The following is a 26538-nucleotide window of genomic DNA, read 5'->3' as shown; positions in this document are numbered from 1 at the left end:
CTCAATAAATATTGAAATACAGCATTAATACTTATTTGAGAGTAATTAATGTTGATAGACATTATTCTAAAACATTAATAAAGTTACTTTTTTAAAGCTACCCTATGGAGCAAAAAGAGAGATTAACATAAGAATCTTTCCTTTCTAAAAATGTAAAAAAAAAAGGATGAGTAGATTAACAAGTTTTTATAACTTTTTTTCTTCAATCAGACCATATTAGAAAACAAAAAATCAAATACTCTTTATAAGTTAGAAAATGTTTATCAAAATGATTGAATGCAAAATAACTAAAAATTTCCTCGTAGTATCTATAATGAACAAGGAAGAGTTTTTGCCTTTTATACATAATTGAATCGATATGTGCCACCTAAGGATGACCAAGTAGGACAATGTAATTTTGTATAGATCATACCTCATGAAAGCTTTTCCGCACTTTTCTTTAGACTAGAGCATCCTTTCTCAAACCTTTCAAAAGTTGTTAAATATAAATAAAAATGACACTTCATAGCCTTCAAGCAAATGCTCTGTTAATTTATACGAGAAAGTAATGAACAGAGCTTAATAACTGAGTATGAATAATTTAACTTTTAAAAATGAAGGTTTAAAAATGCTTTACAAATTTACTAAACTGCCCAAGTGATACAACGACACAAGAACCTAATCAGGGGGGCCTTAAATGACGAACATAAAGTATGCAGATTGCAAAGATGACATTTTATAGTCAATCATGTCCAGTTCTTGTGGGGCTTTTCTTTTTAGAAAACGACCCATGATGTTGTTCCTTATAGGTAATGTAATCAAATTTATTTCCGTTGTTTAATGATAAAACAATATGATCCATTTAGATTTTTGTATTAAAAAGTAAAAAATTAATTTAGAAAGGTGTTTTTTTTAAAGAATAATAATAAATAGTTAAATACCAATAATAATTAAGAATCAGAATCGCAAATTAAACATTATTTATTGGAGAAAAGGATGTCTTTGCTATTAAATATAACATAGGAATGTTGGAAAGAGAGGAAAAACTTAAAAATTCAAATTTTGTTGATTAAAATAGTCCTTAGTTTGTTTTTTCGTTCTTTTGCATATTTTTTTTTGTTATTTTATTGAGTATAATTTTTTATAATAGTCATTTTTTTAATCGTTTTAAACATATTTGTTTGACTGCATTTTTTGTATATTTTGATTTTATGTTTATTTTTTTAACCTGCCCAAAATACACACGATTTTCATTTGCTACTTATAACTCCCGAACAAATCCTTACTTTTACTTTTTATCTTTTACGAGTACACCCACTAAAAAACGAGTGTTTTATGTGTAAGAATAACGATAGATATTTTTATTTACGGTAACGTGGCAATTATCATCATCATCTACAAAAAATATGGACCAATGATCCTTTTTGCATGAAATCGACACCAAACATAATTTTTTTTCGGGATGCAATGATGTCTTGTTAAACACTTTTGGAAGGCTGCCTGACCAACAACGAATATTTTTCTTATTAACAAAGCCATTGAACCACAAATGAGCTGATCACTGAAAATGATTTTGGAATGAAAATCAGCATCAAGATTGAACAGTTATTTTGATAATAAATTTGGATAATTTACGATCGCTGATCAAAGGCATATCGCTCCATGATTAAATATTTACTAATGAAGTTTCTAAATCTCAACAGAAGAAAAGAAATGGATTGTTGTTTTTTCCTTTACTGAAAAAGAAATTGAAGCGTCCCAAACGAAAACTCTTTATTCATTATCATTTTTCTATATTGCGGTTTAATTACAGGAATGAAAATAGATTTTCATCGGTTTTTTAAGATATCTTTTTCATTCCTAATTCGTTTTGAATCAATGATAGTAACTTGAGAAAAAAAAAAGAGTACAAATATTTTGTAAAGATAATTTACTTTTGTAAAAAAAAAAAAATAATATCTCTGACTGAGTTTGGAAGATAATTGAAGAAGCAGACATCGTTTTCAAAAAAAAAATCAATTAACAATATATAAAATTCGTTGGCGACCTTTAAATCTTCTTTAAAATCAGTCAAGAGTCATATTTTGGCCCTAGAAGTGCTCAATATTTCCCAAATAGTATTTTAATTGCCCAATCTATCATGTATTGTATATAGAAAACTTATATTTCATATAAATAAGATAATTGCCTTACCTCTTGGTTGTAGTTCAGTATAGATCAAGTTAACAGACGAAACTACTTACAGGAGCAAAGACTAATATGAAAGAAAAACAATATACAAAACTAATCCTTAATACCTTCATTTTCATGAATATTCTTTTTAAAGTCAAATCAACAGGTGTAGTAAGCACCTTTGTATGTGTGTGTATGTAGTCATTTACCAATTTTGTTCAATTTTTTAGTAATATGATAAAGTTTCTATAATATATATGTCATCAACATATTTGATTCTCTAATAAATACAGAGTAACTAAGTGGTAGAAACTAGTGTTGGGACTCGGTCCAAAACCGAATATTTTTCGGGTTTAGATTTTTTATAGACCGGTTTGGAACAGTACCTTAGTCCAGACCGTGATCTCAGACCGTAGACCGAAATTTAATCGTTTTTAAATTGTAAACCGGGATTTCTCCCACACTTCGGACTTATGAATTGTACAAATATGATTTACGGAACACATTCATCTTCATATGAAGTAAATTTAAGACAAGTTTCACAATTTTGAAACACAAAATGCAAGGTTGGACCCTTATCGGTTTGCAGTTCTAGCAGTACAAACAGTTCTGGTTCTTGAACGGCTACAGCTGGAACCGAGATTGCAATATATTGCTTATCGGTCTCGGTTCATGTGTTTTTGTTCTTACCTAGAATATATTAAAGGAATACAATATATTTTATAAAAAAATAAATTAGCTTGAATCAATAAGTCAATTTTCTAAGTTTTTTTTTTTTTTTGCGATTGCAGCGTTCTCCAATGATTATTTTACGTAGTCAGGGTAGTACAGGGTCTCTGAGTTAAGGGCTTTTTATGGATCTGGAAAAGTGGTTTTATGGACCAAACAGTGTAAATAAAAGAGGAAAGGGACGGGGTAGATTATGGGTACAGGTCTGCAACTAAGCTTGTGGGAGACCCGTAATATGGTAATTATAATATTTCTTAGGCTAGGGTTTCCCAAACTTTACTATGGGTAGGCCCCTCCATTAATACATTTTTACCTGAGCCCCCTTTATACAAAATATATTTACTATGTATGTGTAGAATGAAAGCAACCCTAAATTCCCCATATTCTTCCGCCCCCCCCTCATTAGTCTCCCCTCACGGCACCATTTTATAAACCATTGTTTTAAGCAACGTTAGTTTTTGTGGCCCCTGCTGGAACTTGGGGCACTACAAACTCTCCGTATAATGTAGCTGCATCCCTGTTTATATCTAATATTATTTCCTGGTGCCGAATTTTCTAGGTGCGCCCTTTGTTTTAAGTGCCTGTTACCAAATTGAGCCATTATAAAAGACAACCGAGACCGACAAAGCTGAACCAAGACTAAATCCGTTGAAATGAAAGAACCGTTACCGATAGAACCACTGAGCGTCATCCTGGAATTATTTTCAAAAAATTCCAAGACCCCCCCCCCCGAAAATAAAAAATATATATATATAGTCATGTGGACGCTACTGATAGCAAAACTGCATTTTTAATCATTATTTAAAATATGAAAGAATTGGAATGGACATCGCTAATTTCTATTAAAAATGTATCGGAATCCGTATTTTTTGGAATCGTCCAATCACTAATGTTCACATACCTAAAATAGGTGAGTTGTACAAATATGGCGTATGCAGCGCATTTAACTTCAAATGATGTCATTCTGTCGATATTCATGATTAATAACATAGCTGACGTCATCAACCACTCATCGATAGAGTAGGTCTTGACGCAATTTGAAAAAAGAACAATTTTTAATGGAATAGATTGATAATTTTTAGTAGACGGAACTAATTCTGTCGTTTAAAAAAGTTAAGATTCTCAGACCGGTCTACAATTATCGGACCAAACCACAACTCTACTAACAACCCTTATTGACATAAGATATTCCTACATACATATTATATTCCTCACCTTTTTAAATATCGTATCATTATTTATTTTATATCGACGTGTCAGTATTCTCATAATCCCCTTATTGGCCCTTATCTCTGACACGTACTATAACAACGTATATCGTGCGTCACTTATATACTTATAGAGCTGTAACTTCCAAGATATTTTTTCACGTGCTATATTTTTTTTTGGTTAAAATAATTTATTTATATTCTGCAATACAGACAGTGTAAATAATGAATACACATAAGGATAAAAGTAGATCATAAAAATAAAAAGCAAAAGGACAATTACGTTTAAAAAAACATAAATGAACATTATGGTTCATATTTAATGTCTTGAAGTAAAATAACCTGATATAATATTCAAAAAAAAAAAAATTTTAAGCATCAGCTAAGGTTAATAAAAAATGACAATGTCTTCTTTTCATTGACTTGATGAGTTTAAAATATTGCACGGACCTCGATTGAACAAATTTGATGATATTTCCGGCACATGCCCACGAGGAAGATGAAATAAAAAAATAATTCTCCTGGTGACAAAGCCGTGGAGTTTGCTTGATTAAATATTAAATCATTGATTGCTAAAAAAAAAAAAAAAAAAAAAAAAAAACTATTGACTATCCATTACATGTGGAAGAATTAAGAGCTATAATTTTGTTTGTATGAAACAGGCAATATTTTTATATTTTCTAAAGCTGGGTTGCGATATACGTTGATATAAACTTAAGTTTAAGAATGAAAGGAACAATTAATATTTGATACACTTATCATGGGCGTCTAAAGGGGTGGATTAGAGGTCTGTAGCCCCCCAAGTATCCTTATTTCCAAAAAATTATATTTCTTAATTTTTTGTCTAAGAAATTAAATACATTTTTGTTAATAGGTAAGGATTGTTGAAATACTTTTCAAAAGGTTTAACTTTTAGTAAAAAGCTATGGTTATTTGAACTTTTTCTCTAAAAAATTTATTAATAATTTTTTTTCGAAAAATGTAGTATTTGAAATTTTTTTCCCAAAAATTTAATTTTTTGAAATTTTTTCCGCGAAAAATTTAATGTTTGAATTTTTGTTTTCCAAAAAATTTAATTTTTTTAAAACATTTCTGGGCTTTTGAAATTTTTCTTAATAAATTTTTTTTTATTGTAAACAGTTCTGGACTTTAAAAATTTTTTTTAGCAAAAAAATTTATTTTTTTAACCATATCTGGGCATTTGATATTTTTTTCTTACTTTTTTTTTTGAAATATTTTCCAAAAATTTCGTTGAAATGTTTTTGATAATTATTTATTAATTTAATTTTTTTTTCCCAAATATTTAATCTATGATAAAAATCTCTAGACTTTTGAAATTTTGTTTCTAAATATATAATTTTTTTTCGAAAAATTTAATATTTGAATTTTTTATCCTAAAATTAAAAAAACAGATGGCTATTGTAGGCATATTAACAAGAGCTGCGGAGTCAGAGTCGTACAAAAATAATTGTATCGTGACAATACTATAATAGTCCACTATTATCTAAATTTATTGAATGATTATTCGTGAGTTATTTTTTTTTACAAATTTTATTACAATGTGACCCGTTAAATGTTGTAACTACTATTAATGTACTAAACATCTCTTATTTGTGAATATTAAAAAAACAAAAAAACTTAAAAAATTGAAATAATACAATTATTTCTCAACTTGTAACTATAAAACTTATCATTCAACAATTCTATATTTTATTTCGATCATAAAAATCATTTGTTTTTATGGAACATTACATCATTAATGTAACACTTAATTTCTTTTGCAGAAATCTTTAATTACAATCATTCAAGGCATGTTAAATACAATTGGGAACCTGTGCTCCTTTTACATACAAACTGGTGCAATGTTAATGATGCCATATAAAAGTTCAAATGTAGAGAGTGCTCCGGAAAAATTGGAAAAACATTTAAAGGCTTATAGCGAATGAACTATATGGGTTAGAAAAATATTATGATTAGTTGAAAGCTACATTTAATGACACTCAACTATTTATAATGAGGTCCGCTTTTATTAATAACCTCGGCGCTGGAAGCTTTGACAGGACAGGGCACATCGTATAGATCCAGCATTGCCATTGTACTTAAGACACTACACAGACGAATGATACTTGGTACAGACCTCATCCTCGACCTTCCCTCAAAGATAAAAATCGAATGGGCTCAGGTCTGGCCTGTTTGAAGGCTAAAAATCCGGCTTCAAAAATAAGGACATTTTGTGCCCAAGATTCTGTCACTTCACTGGCCTTGTTGGCCAGTGAAATGTCTTGTTGGAAGGTGTAATTTCTTCCTTGGGCAACTCCGTCTTTCCAGGGACTGTACATTAAAAGTGAAAATCAGAGCCAGTAAAATGGCAATGCTGAGTCTGCACAAGGTCATCCCGTGTGACCGAGATTATTAACAAAAGTGGTTTTTATTATGAAAAATTGGATTTCATTTAATTTAGCTTTCAAATAATTGAAAAATTATGGTTCTATCTCCTCCTGTTTGTTCGTTTTGAGCCGTAAACGATTTTCCCAATTTGTTTGGACCACCCTTTACCTTCTAAAAGGAGCTAAAATACTTATTACATATTTCTAGGTAGTAAAATATTGTCAACTTTAATAAATCTATTATTTCCATAGATCCGGGAGAGTTACTACACTTTTTGCTTTTGGCTCCATTACTCGTAGCCTGGGTTTGACTTATGCACCCAAAAATTTATATCAATAAACTAACAAATATCTGCTATTGTTTAAATATATTTATAGAAAGAATTAAGCAGTATTTTTTTTCACAAATTTCGTTTGAATGCAAACCGTCAAGTGTTGCAAAAGTTACAAAAAAAATAATAAAATGTTAATTAGAAATATTGAAAATTGGACAAATAATGTTTTTTGAGGGAAAATAAACAGTTGAATGTTTAACTTAATTGATCAGTATTATAGGTCAGATAAATTAACACTCACAAATCTCTTTTGACTCTATTTTGTGTAGCAAAAATGCTTGTTGTAATGCTTAAATATATGTACAGGGTGTGATAATATAACTTCCTTTTTCCAAACGACAATTAAATAAGTTTTATTAATCATAAAAGTTTTATTTTTCTTTCATAATGATTGTAGCTATGAAAACAAAAGTTATAGCAACCGCTTAATAGTTATCTAAATAGGTTAGAAAGAGGAAATATGTGAAAAAAAGAGACTAAGTCAATTATTCAACCTTTGATTAAGATCCAATGGACAATGCGAATAAATCAACCCCTTACCCAAACCGCAAAGAAAAGCTAAGAGTGGCTCCAAGCCAAGATGCACTTCTGGCCACCACAGAGCCTAGATCTCAACCCCTAGGCTATTCCATCTAAGAGCACGTGTAGTCCAAGTCCTGCACCCTGTAAACCTCCGCCAACAAGGGTTGGATATCCAGAGGGTCTGCAGGAGCTTCTGCCACTGCCTTGAGCTAAACTATCAATTATGAGGGCGGTTATATTAACTATAACATGTTTTTTTATTCAGACACAACTGTTACTTGATACGGAATAATCATGATATAATAACAATTAAGTTAAAAGAAGTAAACACGATTAATAATTTAATACGTCATTACATTCTAAATTTGAAAGACTCATATGTGAAATATTAAAAGAAAGTAAATAGGAAAAACACTACGAAGCCAGCTCGTGTGGTTAACATAAATAACATAAGATTAGCCAGATAATTTTTTTTCTTCAATCATGGTCATTTAAATATCTTTTTTTGAATATACTCATTCACACATTATTAAAAAATATATATATAAGAAGAGACTACTAAAAAAATAACAAAAAAGATCACAATCTCTATATTATATTATAATTGTTTTCTTCTCCACTCCTGATACCATTTGTGATTCTAGTGAGACAAGTGCACCATTACCTAGTAACACCATGTTGAAAACCATACAAAAGAAATCAATAATAATAATTAATTAAAAATCCCAATCACCACATTCTAGTCGCATTAAATGAATTAAAAGTCCAGCTTTATTCCCATTCATATATTTAAGCTCGTCGAGAGCCAACAATGCTATTCTTGGTTAAGGGTGAGCACCGCGAAATCACGCTGTAGGGATAAAAGTCTGGATCCTGCATATCACCTTCGACACCTAACAGTCCCTCGTTAGTTCCTTCAAAGCCGTACAGAAGCTCATTTAGATTAGGTTTTCTCCCAATTTTCTCTCTTACACCCTTGCCAACGTTCTCTATGATGCCACTCAGAGGCCCACAGTCCCAGAAAATATGAAAGGTTGCCTTTACTTGTATGCAATCTACACAAAGTGCCCCAGCTTCATTAAAGTGTTTCCCAGTAAAGATCACTCCCAACGATATCCAATATTTCAGATATATTTCTTTTGGCTTGAGGACTGGATCCCAAATTGTCATAAGATATTGCTCGATCTTTTAATTGATATTTATTTAATATATATCACATAAATATAAACCTATTCAATATTATTGATAAAATTATGTACTTTCCATAGAAAAAAATTACAGAGTGTGAACTTACATTCTTTCATAAAAATATATCAACAAAAGAGATTAATATATATAAAATCAAATATCTTCCGTCCTTCTTTCCTAAGTGAACTGGTTATAGAGCCCTATTGTTTAATAACATTTTTAAAAGAGTCATTTCCATTAATAATCTGTTGACTAATTTTCCAATCCCTACTGGCACAGGTTGATCGTTTACTTTTTCTGCATATATTATCCCCTGAACCTGAGCGATCGATCTTCAATGTTGAACTAGCACACTTATATCTGAAATCATCCTTCGCCAAGTTGATCCTCATCTTTCTATTGGTGATGTTATATGGACTTCCTTGCCTTGTAATTGGGTTGAGTGTAAATTCTCCAAGTTGATTCTGTACCATAATAATCAGGGGGTGAGTAGTCTGAGTTTTTAAAACATCGTGTACCGTTTTCAATTCAAGAGATTTATTTACCTTTGCATGTATTTATATTTGGAGAATCTCACTGTCATGGAGCAGGGCCGCCCTTCCTACTTCGAGACCATACATCTTCCTCGTCTCTTTGGGTATGCTTTGAATCTCTCTCCATAATGCATATATGCTCCCCCATGTGAATTATTGTTTGGCACGGAAATATAAGCAAGGTGCCCCACTTTGCCACGATACCAATAAAATGCTCCATTGTGTCCTAACATGATCATACCAAGGCTGCATAGACATTTTGGAGGGGATAGTCGTCTTTTCAATCCTTCCATTTTAGGTTAACGAATAAGTTTTTGCCTCCATACTTGACTAAGTATTTCGTTATAGTCAGTGCATCTCAGAATATGGTTCTCTTGGAAGTACAACACTACCATGTTCACACATTTAATTTGTACTAAAAGGGTGAGTCTATGTTTCCTTATTTCTTGAATTGAGCAGTCTATATTTTCATTGGCTCTTTCAGTACTTATATCTCTAAATGAGATTGGATTTCACACAATGTCTACTATATTGAACGATTTTAGGGTATTAGGTATTGTGGACATATTTGTAATCAATTGTGACTTAGATATATTTATTTTTAAGCGTCTCTTCTTTTGAAAATTGTCTAGTATACTCTGAAGCTTGGAAGCATTCTCAGTGATGTTTTTTCCTCTCTGGATGACAGTGCAATCATATGGAAAGTATATATTTGTCAGGAGGTCTTCTTTCTCCCAATTTCCATCCCTTCAAGACACGTATCCATTGCATTCTAGAGCCGTATAGCAGAAGTAAGAAAGAAGAGAGGGCTTAGTGGATCCCAAGTACTTCAATGATGAAGTTGTGCTCGATCGAATCAAAAGCCTTCTCAAAATAGAGACATATCAGCACAGTATTTTCCTCATTTCTCTTTGCCTGACCAACTGTAGATTATAATGACACGGTGACATCTTCCATTTGACATCCGGACCGTAAACTAAACTCAGTCTCAGTCAATAACATGTTATTTGCGTTTCATAAAAATAGTAAATAAACTTGTTTCCTACACGTCGTTACCTTTATTGTATGACGCAACCTTTCCAAAGGCTCGAAATCATATGGTAGATAGCCAAATAAGTCAATCATACCAACAGCTATATATCTCTTATTACTCCCTGACTATCACCGTCATATTAATTCTTCACCATTTTTAAAATGAATTATATATACATTTATTGCGTCATAATAAAATATAATACTATATTATTCCATAATGTATTATCATATTACTTAGTAATATTTTATTAAAAACGTACCTATAAATTTGTATTTCTATGTGATAGCCATAATTTATTCATATAAATAATAACATATTATAAACGACTAGGGATCGACAAGAAATTGTATTCCTGTTCTTTTGGAAACAGAATAGAATAACTTATTAGTTTATTTATATATCAAAAAGAATACATTATGAAATAGCCATGACGTATCAAGGGAGAGGAGGGAATCGACAGCTGACAACAAAATACATAGGGTACATAGCGAGGTAACGCCGTGTTTAATTTACCTAAGATCTTTCCATAGACGTCAATACTTTGTTTGTTAAAATGAGAAATAAAAACGGTTGGCCTTGTATAACATTCTGTCCAATTTCCAATTACACTCCCTAATAACTAAATGACCTAAAACCGTCAATTTTAGATAATTATTCGTTAAGAAGAGGGACCTGTTAGAACAAATGCCCACAGAAAAACTGCAAACAGCAATTTGAGAATCTCTTACATCACTGTTACTGTTGTACCATAATAAGCGAATACAAAAGGTAATTGGAAAGGAAGTTTAGTTTAATAAGTAACAAAACAGTTTTTTAGAATGTCGTTGACGGAGCAAAATATCATCAAAATTTTGTTAAATGCAACAAAAATGTACTATTTATGTATAAAAAGAATACACATTTAATTTTTGATATTTATACTTAAAATGTAACACTCCCTTTGTTTATAGTATGACTTCTAGACTAAACAGAGCCACAAAAAGTAAATTGAAGCAATTACCTCCTAACTTAAAAGGTTATCAAAAACGTCATCAATTGCATATGTGGCCTGTCATCACTAATGCAAGATAGATGGATTTTTCTATAAATTTAGGGAGGATTACATCTGTATTCTTCCACCAATTATCGTCAATTTCTATAAATAAATTATAACTATTCATCCTTTAGGTATGTCGTACATTGCACTTTAATTTCCCAAAGTTGATTGTCAACATAAATGGATATATTTTATGGTTCAAAAGGGGCATATTAGGGTCAAATTTAATTATTTTTTATTAAATAAAGTTTTTAAAGTCTAGTTAAAATTATTTAGTATCTTAATTCATCCCACAATTTTGAATATAAACCCTAGTATTGACTCAAATATGCTTATGAAATATTGGGCTGCATATTAGACTGTACCGTAATGACAAAAGTTGGGAATTTAGTATCACATTATATAGACTAGAAAATAAAATTTTGATTTGAAGATCTGTAAAACGTCAAAAAAAAAAAAAAATGAAATTTCGATGTTGATCCTTTAAAATTATCGATTTGAATCCAGTTACAGGATTTTTATTTTTTTAAATATCATAGATAAAACATATATTTTGCAACAGCATTTCAACAATCTTCCTCTAACTTGTTCATGGTAAGAGTATTTTTGTCCCAAACATGCTTCCAATAAATACATAAATATTATCTTTTGGTACTGCATATAACACACATTTATTTTGCTGTTTCTCTTAATTTTTACTATTCAAATCTGGTTTTTTTTTATACCAAGTGTCTATTATAGTATTATCCAATATACTTTCATTCTTCATTTATGCCAAATAAGATACCCTAATATACGAATTTATAATTTTAGACTACGAAAACTGTCTTATGTAACTCTTAATTTGATCTTATTGTACGGGTCATGTACTTCTTCAGGGCACTCTTAAAAAAAAAAGGGAAAAAAGAATAATAAAACGATGAAGGAGATGAGAGATAGAGAAACAAACATACACAGAGAGAGAGAGAGACAGCGAGTTGCTTTGTGACCAGCACACTGGACAACACTTTCATGAATGGAAAGAGTATTACATCAAATGGGGTCGTCCATACAGGTGATAAAGAGAACGAGAAATGAACAACTGTCGTCATTTCCTAATTTTTCTTCCATTATTTTTTGAATGCATTAAACAAAAAACAAGAGTTAGCCATGGTGCATAAGAGTCACAGATTATTGAAGCAGTGATCCGGAACGAATTTCGACATGATAGTATGCCGATTGAGCCGACAAAAGCCCATGCCGGATCAGAGGCTGGGTTGAAATTAAAACGGGGTAACGGAATTCCTTGCTCACTAAGGGAGGGTAAATATGATACGCTGAGCGATAGTTACACACGCACTTTGTTAAAAATAGGTCCTCCTCTTATTAGGGGGTGGGGATTAATTTATGAAAACGAGAAAATAAAATTAACTAGTTCAGTTTTTCGTATACAAAAATATCTTTTAAGCACTTTAGAAAAAAATAAAAACAATCCAGCTAACCAATTTAATTATTTTTTTCTAGATTGCCTAAAAGATATTTTTGCATCCAAAAAGTAGGGGTAAAATTGAATTTGATTTTAATTCTCCTCCCTACTCTGATAATCAATCAAACAGTCACACAAACTTTGATTTATTAATGTAGATATTGAAGATGGTTTCTCTTTCTTTTTTGGTTGGTTGGAATTACAAGGAAAAACAATACTCCGTTCTTATCTACATACTACTTAAGGCTATCTCTGATACATACATAATTTAAGGCATATACAATAGGACAGTTTGTTTTTCAACTTTTTTCGAAATTCTATGAGGACTGGTTAAGAAAAGTTTTCAGTTGTTAAGAAAATAACATATGAAAAATTTCCATTACCCTAAAATGTAATCTTCATGCCGCTTCTGCATTTTTTCTCACAATTGATCCGCATCAATTGCATCAAGACATTTTACCTGCTATGACATCTCGGCAATAGTTGAAGAAACTAATGAGATCAAGTATTTAATCTCCAAACGGTCACTATAGACTAATTCATGTTGCCAATCTTTTATAGGTCCGACAATTCCATTGCAAGGTCATTTACCGTGACTTGTGGCAAAGATTGACAAAGCACATCTAAAAAAATGAACAAACGACTTTAGAATTATATCCAATTTTATAAACAAGTGATAAACTACTCATATTTTTTTAAAATTTGTCAACTCCTAAGTTTACTTTTGTCAAAATAACTAAAAATGATTATACCTTGTTTTATATTTGTTCATAATTTGATCGTGATATACGGCCTAAATATGACCTTGTAGGACAATGCAATTTTGCATAGGTTATTTTTCTACCATATCAGGACTTTTTGCACTGGCTGTAATCTAAATTCGAGAAAAATTGACCAACAACCGCCCTAATGTAAAAGTCTTTTTTTTTTTTTCCTTTCAAACATGTCAATACTTACTTATTTATGTCCACATAATATAAACATACGTTTAACGAAAACATAAAATGGCTAAGGAATAAAATAACTGCATTGAGAAAAGAAGAAAAATATTTAATTTGGAAATTTCATTCCCTCGCAAAAAAAAAATCATGTTCATATTTGGTTTGTACGACATAAATATTTATGGTTTCATAACATGCCCCATTTTGTATGTTATTTTTACTTAAAGTGAATGTGTATAGTTACTATATTTGCATTCAATATACTTACTTAAGTATAATATTCCGTTATTTTGATACCGAGTGGTCCATTGAAATCTGAACATTTTCTAATTCACTTATTAATGTAGGTTTAGAGATTGAAATTTATTCATATTTAAATATATTAAAGCATGAATAATTAATTGGAGAACAAAACAAATATGAGCCCATTGCTTACGTACAATTTGAGAAAATGACACTTGAACGACGAATTTCCATTCCCGCAATCCTAAAAGTTGGACGTCTCCAGGACTACAATACATCGGGACTACAGGACTACACCGTTAACAATTTCGAAACGTTATAAAGGAAGAAGGGCTCTTTCAAAGTCCAGTCAAATTCCTCAAGTCCATGAAAAACCTGTACAAGAGATATCAGGGTTTCCGAGCAAATTGTCCAAAGAGCTATCAAAAAAGTGTGTGAAAAGAGAAATGTGAGAGTGGATGAATCTTTTGAATTCTTTTAAAAATAATTTTGGGCGTTCTACAGCCCTGATACCAACCTCCTTGACTACACATTTTGGGTGCATGCCAAGGGGAAGGCATACAGCATCTGTCATCCAAACACAAATACCCTCAAACCCACTGTCAGCTAGCACTGGAAAGCCATGACAGAGGACTATATCTGCAGCAGGTGCTAGGCCGTCCACCGTTTAGAGGCTATCATTGCCACTAGGGGTGGCTACATTAATGACTAAGATACCTCAGCCACACATTTATTGTGAGTATTAATTTTGTTAAAATATGATGTTAACAAATAAATTATATTTTGTTGAAGTTTAAAATTAAAAGTGATCAGATTTCAATGGACCACTCGGTATATGTGGCCCATCAAAAAAGAAGAAAGCTGGAACTACTTTACTCTAAATTGAGTGTGGATTACATTTGAAGACACAAACAGTCTATTTTTAACCTTTTTGCGTCAAGTGTACTCACTTTTTGGATTTTTTTTGAGATGGTTATGACTAATTTTGATAATTTTTGATGAGGGTTTTATTCCTAAAAAGAACACTATGTTTAAATTTTTTGAATAATGTGAGCACAAGCTCTTGTTTCGGAGTTCCTCAAAATTTTATTAAAGATTTAATATTTGTCCAAAAAATATCATGTAAACATTATTGCAAAATATTAAAATTGTGCCGCCCCAGCTTCAAATTTAATTTTGCCATTCTTTTGTTAAAAGTTTAATTAGAATTTTTACTCATTCTAATCATCTTCCTTTTTGGCATATAATTGAAAAAGGTTGTATTTTAATAATAGTAAAAAAGTAGTTGAAAAGCAAACCTGCCTATTGTGCATTCTATAAAAGATTTTTTTACAAATAACCATGGTAAATTAGCTGCTGAAAAGTTCCTATAGACTCAAAAAAAGTAATTTGCAGGAGAATAACTGGGTTTGTATCACTAAAAAAAATGTGTTTCACTGTTTAATAAACCTACCCTTAAAATAATAAACCTTTCTTTTCTTAATCAGTGGGCAAATTTGTAAAATCTGCAAGGGATCAAATGTTTATTCTCTCCACTATACACGGTGAGGAAAATTGAGTGAGATATACACGGTAAGGCAGCAAAACGTGGACTGTTAATTAATGTTTATTTTCTCATTACTATGAAAAGTTTGTTGATTATTTTTAATATTCTGTTTCCACCGTCTTTTTTACATAAACAAACTAAAATAATCATTTTGTTATTTTATCAGCATGAGCCAGCAACAAGAAAAAGTTAGAGCATCTCAGATCTCTTAGATGCTGGAGTTGATGTGATTACGGACATTGTTAAGTGTTCTAGGAGCCTGGTTTTTTAATTTTCCAATATCAAAAAAGAAAAAGAAAAAACATACGACCTTTCCATGATGACAAAAAGTGGAGGGCATAATTTAAAGACCTATATGAAGTTTTTGTTAAGTTTGGAGAAGAATAAAAAGGAGGATCCCACTAAGACGTCGAATCACTTCGCCAACGATTTATTTGTGGCTCCTAGGAACATCAAGAGGGCTATCAACCACAACTTTGGATGAGTTTCTTTCACAAGGATGCCATGTCACCTTGTGAATGAGGGCATAGAAGCTAGGAGGCTCAGAGGTGCAAGAAAATCCTCACGTGGATCAAGATAAATGGGTCAATTGCGAAAATTTTCTCGGATAAGAAGATTTTCACAGTTAATCAATTTCACAACCAACGGAACGACCACTGGCTTGTGGAAACAAAAAAAGAGGTCCAAGCTTTTTATCAAATCAAATATATGTAAGGCCCTAAAAAATTGTCCTCGGCGTTGCGACCTCTGATGGAAATAAGATACCTCGGTTCTTTTTGAAGGCTGGACAGAAAATTGGCCAGGAGGCCTACTATAAGGTGCTTAGGTACACCAACTTGCCATGACAAAAGACCAACTACCGGAAGGGTAACTACGTCTGGACTCAGGAAGGTGCTCCCTCTCAAACGTCCTCCAAATCAAATAAGTTCTGTGCAGATAACATGGCTCGATTCTGGTCCAAAGAGATATGGCCCCTTCCTCACCAGATCTGAACCCACCGGACTTTTCTACATGGAGCACATTTAGAAATAATCCAACGTGACCTCCAACCCAAATATGGACTCACTGAATTCCTCCGTAGTGGCTGCATGGCGCAACTTGCCAGATGGCAACTCCTTCATGGCCTTCAGTTGACAAGTAAAGGCTGTGATAAATAACGAAGGTTATACATTATTTTTTTTCCTATTATTGAAAATTTAAAATGATTGATGTATTTCTAAATCCATCTCTCGAGTCCACGTTTTGCTACCCTATCCTGTATATGAATTAAACAATAAGTTTTCTTCTTTTAGGTCGAGATTGTTTTGATGTTGACACACCCTTGTATCTAATTCAAAGTAAGAAAGGTTTTGAAATACAATAAGGGTTATTTATTGGTTTATATTGGGTAAGGAATGTCTTTCATTTTATACTATATATGAAATATTTGGGTATAATGTGAGTAAGTCATAATAAAGGACTCATACAAGCACATTCACTTATTAATAATTTTTCGCTATAAAAGGTGGATAAGTATTTGTCCATAGTGAGTCCACGACATAAAATACTTTCTATACATTATGATATCCTAGTTAATAAAGAAAGTGTGTACAATATAGTAGTTTAAATTATTGCACGTACAAAACATTGACTATCACCCAAAGTAGTTTAAAGAGGAATTTGTTTATTTATCATGTAAATGAATAAATAACCTTTATAAGCCACGTACGATATAGATTTTCTAATTTCTATATACATATAGGTAATAGAGTTTATATGTGTCCTTTATGGTTGCCCACACAATTTGGTCTGGTAGGCTTACAATTTTCATGGGTGTCTCTTTTGAAACTGTTAGTCTAAGACGGAGGTGACAATTTTCAGTGGAGGAGGTTGTTTAGGGGGGCTTTTTTTTAGATTAAGGAGACTAGATAGGGGGTTACGATATTAACTAAGAAATGACTGCCGTTTCAACAAACAACTATATGGATAAAGAAATTTCCTAAATTTATCCAAAATCTAAAAAGTTATGGGCAATAAGATAATCAGTGAAAATTATGTATAATTTCGTTTTTTCTTAGGTGAAAAAAAAGAAAAAGAAAAGAATTTCCCTAAAAATATTGGATTCTTAGATAAAATTAAGTATGTAAAAATTTGTCAGGAAATTCGTTTGCATATAAATTTGACACATAAGAATGTCATTTTCTCAATAATTTTTCAATTTATCTATCTTTTTTTTTTATCAAACGTCAATTTTCAGTTTTTACAAACAAATGCCTTAATACGATGCATTTTGGACCTATACATTATAACTACGGATATTTATATTTTCAATTTCCGGAACATTATATTACATAATTTTTGCAATATTTTGCAAAAATAAACAAGTTATTCAGTGTTATTTTTTCCACAACACTATTATTTGGTTTTGTATGTGAAAAAAGATATAGGTATATTTGTGGTCCTGTTTACTATGTCAATAAATGCTATTTACTATAGTTTTTTGCAATTTTCTTCTCAAATTTTGATTTCGCAATTTCTTTTGACAAAATAGAGGGACTTCTTGTCTAGGAAGTATTATTTTTCATTGTATACACGTTGTTATGTTATTTTAAGTTTTAACACCTTTTTTTCTTAAATTTATGATAGTACATATATATATATTATACAGGTGCCATATTATAAATGCTTGCCCGCACTGAAGGGGTCTAAACATTGAGAATAAATAACATTGGCTGTTGTCATTGTGATTTCCCGCTCCCTCCTTCACTCCTTCAACGCCAGGTAACTCTTTGCTAGTATATATATATACATATATTATACAGGTGACATATAATTATAATCCTCATCCACATCATCTATGAAAAACTAAAATGGACACTTAGTAGAGCCTAAAACTCTTTCTTAAATAATACCACTAAATATTGTCGATTATTTATATTTAGCGTTTATTGAGAGCTGGATATCTCATAATTTAATTGGAGTTTGTATCTCGATTTGTATAAAAGTTATTTTTGATTTTATGTCTTTAACAAATTGAATTTGAGTTATTTATCTCAAATTGTATAAAAATTATGGCCAAATTTTGGGTTTTTAACGTTTTGTGTGAGCTTGATATCTTTAAATTTTTTTTGTCCTTTCAATGTTAACATATATTAGATTTAGTAAAAAGGTTTTGAGCGTTTTATTGAGTGAGTTAATATATAACTCACGAATTAATACATTGTGTAGAAAAGGCTTAAAGAATGCTTAAAGATAAAGCGTACACCTTAAAAAAGTTCACTAACCGTTTTGTGTTTGGGGAATCCAGTTGTGTGTTAAAGTGTTACAAAATGGAAGTAAAATAGGAGACATTTCGTATCACTACGACCAAAGTGAAAAGGTAAATTATTTGCCCAATAAAATTGTGCTGTTTATGTACCAAATCATGTGGATTAGTGCTTTTCATGCCCCGAAAATTCACTTAAAGTAGCAAATATTCATTATCACAAATAAAATCAATCGAAATTGACATTTTTGAGTTGAAAGGGACACTATCGGAAACAAAATTATTCAAATAAATCAAGTCTTTCATAAACAAATTATTTGGTAGCTTGTAATTTACGATGGATTCAGCATAAGAACAAATACTTAATTTTGAATTTAATGAAGAGTAGGGACGTTACTCCGTTTTGATGGTATTGCTGAATTTTAAGGGCAAAATAAATAAGATGATTATTTCTAACAGACTTGGATTGCAAATACGATTCATCCAAAGGATCAGGAAGAGGTTAGATGAGTATAAGGAGCACCCTGACTCTATTATCAAGAAGAAATTGAAGGTAAAGAATTTACACTGCAGGTCATTCAGGCTGCAGACTAATCAGTTGCTCTCAGAGAGAACAAGGAAAAGTCGCTTTGAGATTATTTTAATTTATCTTTTTATTTTTGAATAGATTATTTTTTCTGGGGAGTGTTGGAATCAAATACCTGTAGGTGTGCCTACAAAACTAAGACCTTCTTAATCAACACCAAAAAATAGGAGTTCAGCAGAATGGACTAAGGAATGGTGAAGGCCGCCACTGCTCACTTTAGAGCTCCAGTGGAGGCTGTGGTGAAGGCTGAGGGTGGGTACATCGAATGAGTTGTATTTTATATTATTTAGCATTGTTGCCATTTTTCCAATAAATTGACCGGCCATTTTTTTAAATAAATAATTTGAGCATCATTTTGAGTTGATAGAGTACATATATTTGGAAATAAAGATAAATAAAATTATAATTAGTAAATTGACAAAGAAAAATCTTTAAAAGTTTTATCTTGAAAGAAATATCAAGAGAGTTTTAAGATAATTTAAAAATAATAGAAGTCATTAATTTTTTTTTGCTTTTATGATAGTCACTTATAATAATTATTCATTAGAAACGTCTCCATGGCAGAGTTCATTTTCAAACAGATTAAAAATATAATCAAATTATAAATTTAAAAAAAAACAAATAAAAAAACTTTAATACTTAAGGTGTTTTCATCAATTTACTCATTGTTAATTTTTTATTAATCATTATATCAAAGTTTTGAATTTTAAAGGTTCTTTCTGACATTATTCAGGGGCGTTTGCAGGGTTTTATATATTTTGGGGGAGGGCTTGGCTTTTTGGAATTTATTTAAAAATCCCTTGCTATTTAATTTATTTTTTTAAATTCGTAACTGCTCACAATTTTTTTTTATGAAAAAAGATTTGGAAAATTAATTTTTTTTAGAAAAAAACTTCAAAAAAGAACTGACAATTGATGAGAAAAAATTATATGTAATTTACATGTATTAAATTTTTTGAAAAAAAATATCAAAAAGTAACTATTTGGGAAACAAATTTCAAAAAGTTATAGCTACTCATAATAAAATTAATTTTTTGGGAAAAAAATTGAAAAAATTTTTTTTTTTTTTGGAAAATAAAATTGAAGAATTACATTTTTTGGAAATTGATATTCTGAAAAATATATGTTCAGGGGTTCATTTGTAAATTTTTATCTGTTTGCAATTTCTAATAGTTTTTAGGGTGCGAGCCTTGTTGTTGTTGTTGGCAACAGGGTTATTTATTTTTAACCTCCAGTAACGAAGTTGAACAGAATATACGTTTTTGGTTCTGTTTGTATGTTTGTCTGTTGGGCACTATAATTAAAGAAAAAGTTACAGATCGATTTTGATCTAGATTAGTACGTAGATTAAATATGCTGACTTTAAAAGGGCATTAAGTTTTAAGGGGTCAAGGTCAATGTAGCACAAAACGTTAAAAATGCATAATCGACCATAACTTTGGAACATATTTAGGTACAGAGCTCAAATTGGTGTTCTTATGTAGGTCTAACAAAGATGTATTTAAATAGCATATATTCTAATTTAGGAAAGATGGCTAAAGGCGGATGATAGTCAGGAGTGTTTGCAGGAACCTATATACATATATATATTTTTTTTTGGGGGGGGGGGGGGAATTTTAATATAAAAAATTAAATTTTGTGCAATCAATTTTTTGAAAAAAATTTCCAAATATGAAATTTTTGTGAAAAAAATTTCATAAATTTATAGTTATAAACAAAATTAATATTTTTTTTTTGGAAAAAAAATCAAAATCCAAAGTTCTTTGCAAAAAAGTAATTTTTTCGGAGAAAAATTTCAAAAATTTAATTCTAATTATAAAATTTTTGAAAAAAAAATTCAAATATGAAATTTTTTGAAAGAAAGGATGCTTCCTCTAGCAAAAAGTCCTATTTAAGAAAAATTATCGTAGGGAGAGGTTTGCTGTCTACCGAGTGGCAATTCCAGTCTTAAATGATTATCATTATTTGGTCATTTTTGAGGAGAGAAAATCGACGAATAACGTGTAATCATGAGTGTGTAGTTCAGACTGTCTACTCATAAATGACCAAATGTATCAATGAAGAGTTGTTACGGAGTTGTAAATGTCAGTTCTTATCCTTCACCCTTATCGGACTAACAGTTCCGGTCCTTAAACCGCTAGAATAGGAACCGACAAAGTGGATCTGAGACAGCAATATATTGCATATAGGTTTCCATTCTTGTTTTAATTTTCGTATGTTAAATTTTTTGTTAAATTATAATCTTTTACATAACTATCCATTTACATAATTTTATGTAAATGAAACACGTCGATACATTTATTGCATCACACAACCTTTCCTCCAAAAATATACAAAAAGAAGGCCCCAAAGCAATGCAATATATTTAGTTTGTTTGTGAAAGGAATAATATTTAGAAGTATTTTGTGTGTTTGCCGGTTTTTTGCTATTGAAAAAAAATGGATCAAAGGAATTTGCATGAAATTGAGGGTAAAAAATTTAATTAATTTTCTGAAACACTTGAATGTTGACAATGGCATACGGTGAAACTGTTCTGAAAAAATATAGAATCAACAAGTTGAAACTCTTCCAAGATAGCGAGGAAGATGCCAATGACGAGCCTCGCTCTGTACGCCCAAGCACGTCAACAACAGATGAAAACGTTGAAGCAGTGAAGAAAATTGTTTTTGAAAACCGTCGAATCACTATCAGAGAAGTTGCTGATGATATTAACATATGGGTTGGTAAGTGGCATAAATTTTTTTCAACGTTTTGGGCATGAGACGAGTCTCAGTGAAGTTTGTTCCAAAAATGCATAAGTTTGACCAAAATAATCGTCGTATTTTTAGACAAAAACAACATCATGCCTCAACTACAATATTCGCCAGATTTAGCCTCATGTGACTTTTATTGTTCCAAAAAATGAAAAGACCAATGAAAGGACTGGGACTATCAAAGATTGTGGAGATAAAGTCTGCATTGCTGGAAGAGCTCAAGGCTATACGGAAAAGTACTTTTGAGAAGTGCCTCGAGGATTGATAAAAGCGTTGGCACAATTGTATTGTATATTGAAGGGGAAAACATAAATATCTTTTCCTAAAAACACAAAGTCATCTTACTTTTTGAACACACCTCGTGTTTATAATTTTATCAAAATTAATAATCTCCAGAATTTGAAATATCGTAATACTCAGTAAAATGGGGTCAATTGTAACACTTGTTACAATCCTCCTCCTCTTAATTATTTATAATCCTATACTATTATATTTATAAATACACCTCACAAGGCTTTGAAGAGGGTTAGTGATCAGGGTTGGAAATCGTAAGACAACGAAAATTAATATAGAAACTTTGACAATATAATAAATAAACACAAATTTACATTTACAATGATGAGAATCCCATCGTTTTCTTGATTGTATCAGGTTATTTCTCCTCCAAAAAGAAACAAATGAAAGGCCACAATCACATTGTAGTTAATCAAATTAGTCAATCATACCAACTGTTTTTTATGTCTTAAGTAATTCCAAACTATCGTTATCATATTATTTATTTACAATTTTTAGAATATATATTTATATTTTAGGTAAAGTAAAAAGTTCTGAGTGTTTTTTGCTAGATGTCATTAGTGAACCATATCTCACGATTAATACAATGTATAAAAAAAGCTTAAAGTACGTTTAAGGTTGAACATAAACCTAAAAAAAGTTCATTTACACTTTTGTGCTTGTTGAAGCCTGTTGTGTGCTACAACGATCCAAAATGGAAGTAAAAAATGAGAAAATTCAATACAATCAAGGTGAAAGGGTGGCAAAAAACAATTGTTATGTTTATGTACCAAATACAGTATTGAATGAAACAGAAAAGCGGTGGTTCTATTGATTCCGTTCTGGTTATATATACTTCAAAGATGAGACACGATCTGGTATAACAATCATAGAAAAGTTAGATAAAATAATAGTTGGACCAGTGTTTTATTTATTTATTTTACTTTTATTGTCAAAAAACGAAAAAAACACGCATAACTTTTTACATCACATATAATATATTAAAATCCTACATAGTATTTTATTTAATACTGTACTATAATATTGCTTAGTAATATTTTATTAAAAGAGTAGCTATATCTTTGTACTTCTATGGGATAGCCATAATTTCTTCATAGAAATAATGATATGAACAATATATTTTGTATATACGAGGAGAGATCAACAAGAAATTGTATTCCTTTCTTTTTGGAAAGAGAGCATATCTTTAAGTTATTCATTTGTTTATATATTTCAAATAATATATTATAAAATATACATGACGTATCAAGTGAGACGAATGAATCTTATAATTGTGTGTTAGCGAAGTAACACCCTGGAGTATAGTAAGTTTTTTTACAAATCATGAAATAATTGACAATTTATATAAACAAAACTATGAATAATAATAATAATAAATATTACGTTTTAGAAAAAGGAAGTTAAGTTGCGCCACCCCGTAAATATATTTACGTTTTACAACAAGCATGTTTTTTTAGCCAGAGCAGAGCCCAAAAGAGATTTGTAATAATTAATTTTTCGGATAGCTCATTAACACCAGGCCAACCTTTATGATTTATTCATCTCTATTACACAAATTTTGAGAGCTAAAGAGTCATTTTTCAACGATTTTCCCATAATCAATGTTGTAGAACACATAATTAGCTGTCGATTGCTGATAAAAACATTGTCCTATTCGCCACCATGAACATATTGTAAGAAAAGAGAATTGAGATCACAGCGTTTCTACGCGCGGAATTGCCTCACATGCCCGTCGGGGAGTAGACTGAGGATGGACTAGACTAGACTACTTGACTCTACATGCATGGGAGACATTGTAAATCATCTTTTTCAAGGCCCCAGTCTACTTGCCGATGAAACTTTTCAATTTTTGTTAAATTTTGGAAAGTGTAAAGTTTTCGATAACGCCACTCAATTTAATAGAGTAAATCTGATGTGGATCTTCTTTCTCCCTTTATTATATGATAAGTCATTGAGGGTAGACCATGACTTATGGTTGACTTAAATGTTTGGAAGCCACTGGAGAACACTTAAACTTGAGAGGACATAATAAATCCAATATGAAAGTACAGGTTTTAGAACATGTCCAGCCTATAAAATCCGATGCTGATATGATACAGTTACTTTTGGTTCGAGAAAAATGTTGGGATGAATCAATTTCAGTCAAAAACACACACTTTTTTATTATTAATATATTAATGTACTCGTACATTACTGATATATTATTTTATATATTCCTAGTTTTAAATTTTAATGTTCTTATTTTTTTGTGAAGACTTGAGAATTTAGGATTATTGTTATATTATTATTTCTGAAAAAGTATCCAATGGAGACGAAATCTACTAAATGTAACTAATCCTATAGACATCTATGTTTTATTGTGTTGTTTAAGTCAAGTCCATCTTCCTCATGGTGTACCCTCACTATGAATTTGATTTATTTTTCTTTTCTCCTTCTATCCCTGCTTCTCTCATAGAAAATTAAGAATGACTGAAGGAAAATGGCGTAATTATTTATTATTAGTATTCAAATAAAATCCTAAATAGAGGGTCTCCCAATTATTTATTCGAAAATTATCATGAATATAATTCAAAGAACAACATCTTTTGTGAAAAATGTTAATTTTACAGAATATGTTCTCACAAAAAGTTTTTTCTGAATCTTTTTATAGTGCTTCCGCACATGTGTTCATTTGAACTTTCATATGACATTATTAACATTACACCTGTATGTTTCATAAAGGAGCACAAGTCTCCCAATTGTATTTAACATGCCTTGAATAATTGCAATTAAAGATTTTTACTATATAACATTTCTATAACGTTGTAACGTTCTATAAAAACAAATGATTTTTATGATGGAAATAAAATATTTGAATGATACAGTTTTTCAGTTATATGTTAAGAAATTATTTTATTACTTCCATTTTTAACAGATTTTTTATAAACATATTCATAAATAAGAGGTGCTTTGTGAAAAAAAAACTTACTAGTATAATCTTAAAATAAATTAAAATAATTGTATAACATTATAGTGTCGCCATTATACCAATATTTTCTACCAATTCTGGTATCAAAATTAGTAATGGAATTCCAACACTTTTCATCATGAAAAAGTCTCAAAGAACATTTTTATGAACTTACAAACACGTCTACAACATTTTTTGTTTGGGGGGCGGGGCGGCAAAAATTGGGGTTTTTAAAGTATAAAAACCATTTTCATTCTTGGTATTTTTATGTATAGCAATGTGATTGTTTTTTCGTTAATGTTTAAACCTTATGCAATCAAAACCGTACTTACATGACAATTGGACAAAATGATGGAAATCATTTAGTCCACATTTTCAACAATTAGCCTTACATCTTTATAATTAAACTTACAAGACGGAATCGACGATGCCAAAATAGCGCTTAATTGCCTGTTATAGTATCAGGACCATCAAAACTATTCACAGTTTCAGCCTCTGGCTTGCGTGGACGCCTTGTTCGAAGAAAAACTATAAAATACTACGTATTTTATCTTTGCTGGTGTCCATCTTTGACGGGTGCTCAAACAATACTATGTGAAACAATTACAAAACTATCTAAAAAGTTTTTTTAGTACAAAATCTTATCTTTTTCACCGATCGCACTTATACAAGGCAATATCTATATTACTAAAGTCATATATTGGAAAAGTAAGATCTACTATATGGGACAGGGTTATGTCATCTTTGGACAACTATTTTGTATATCGTAATGGTACTATAATTACTATTTATTGCAGTGGTTGAAAAACTTTTTTTTTTGAGTCTGACCCTTAAAATATGTGGGAAGACAATGTGCAACCCCTACATCTCTCATTGAGAGATGAATATAAAATTTGGAATTCATTTTATGGAAATAAATGACTTAAAAGCCATAAAATCCCAATAAAGTTCAACAAAGAGGGAAATAATATATGCTATAAATTTAAAGAATTTTGGAGAACTCAACTCAAAGACTTGGATATAAGATAATATGGAATAGGTTTTCTTACATAAATAAGGTGACCCAAGTGGTATATGTAAATCTAAACCTGCTTTAGCCAGTACTGTTGACTCATTTATCACAGAAGTCCAGAATTTTTCAATTGTTTTAGAGTTAAAATTCGTTGTTAGTGTTTGGGTAATTAAAAGCTCAATAAGTGCATTATTTTCTATGTCAGACGACATTGTGGGATCTTTTGGTGGCACTCCATTGTTTCTCATCTGAATGAAATATAATTGAGTTACCATGGGACTTCCAATCGTTCCGCAATTTTCTTTCAAATGAAGTCTGGGTAGCCTTTATTTTATCTGTAAGAATATATCTTTTGTGGAGGCGGTATGACTTCATCATCAGG

General features: G+C 30.8%; 1 protein-coding gene and 1 long non-coding RNA gene across 3 annotated transcripts in view; one reads left to right on the top strand and one right to left on the bottom strand.

Moving 5' to 3' along the window:
* Mgat2 (alpha-1,6-mannosyl-glycoprotein 2-beta-N-acetylglucosaminyltransferase) overlaps positions 1-26538 on the bottom strand; it is a 139103-nt gene that overhangs the window by 63997 nt on the left and 48568 nt on the right. Inside the window, exon 1 of one of the 2 annotated variants that reach the window (XM_040720212.2) lies at positions 2173-2309. The exons of the other annotated variant lie outside the window; for it this stretch is intronic. The gene's annotated coding sequence lies outside the window, so the exon portion shown is untranslated. Of the gene's footprint in view, positions 1-2172; positions 2310-26538 lie in introns of those variants that run through there. 2 annotated transcript variants of the gene reach the window in all.
* Positions 8681-10100, top strand: LOC121125109 (uncharacterized). The gene is made up of 2 exons (XR_011782077.1): positions 8681-9476; positions 9538-10100. It is a non-coding gene; the product is annotated as an uncharacterized lncRNA (long non-coding RNA).

The sequence above is a fragment of the Lepeophtheirus salmonis genome, chromosome 10 (genome assembly GCF_016086655.4).
Source record: "Lepeophtheirus salmonis chromosome 10, UVic_Lsal_1.4, whole genome shotgun sequence".
Classification (NCBI taxonomy): Eukaryota; Metazoa; Arthropoda; class Copepoda; order Siphonostomatoida; family Caligidae; genus Lepeophtheirus; species Lepeophtheirus salmonis.
This window is presented reverse-complemented; position numbering and strand designations above follow the sequence as displayed.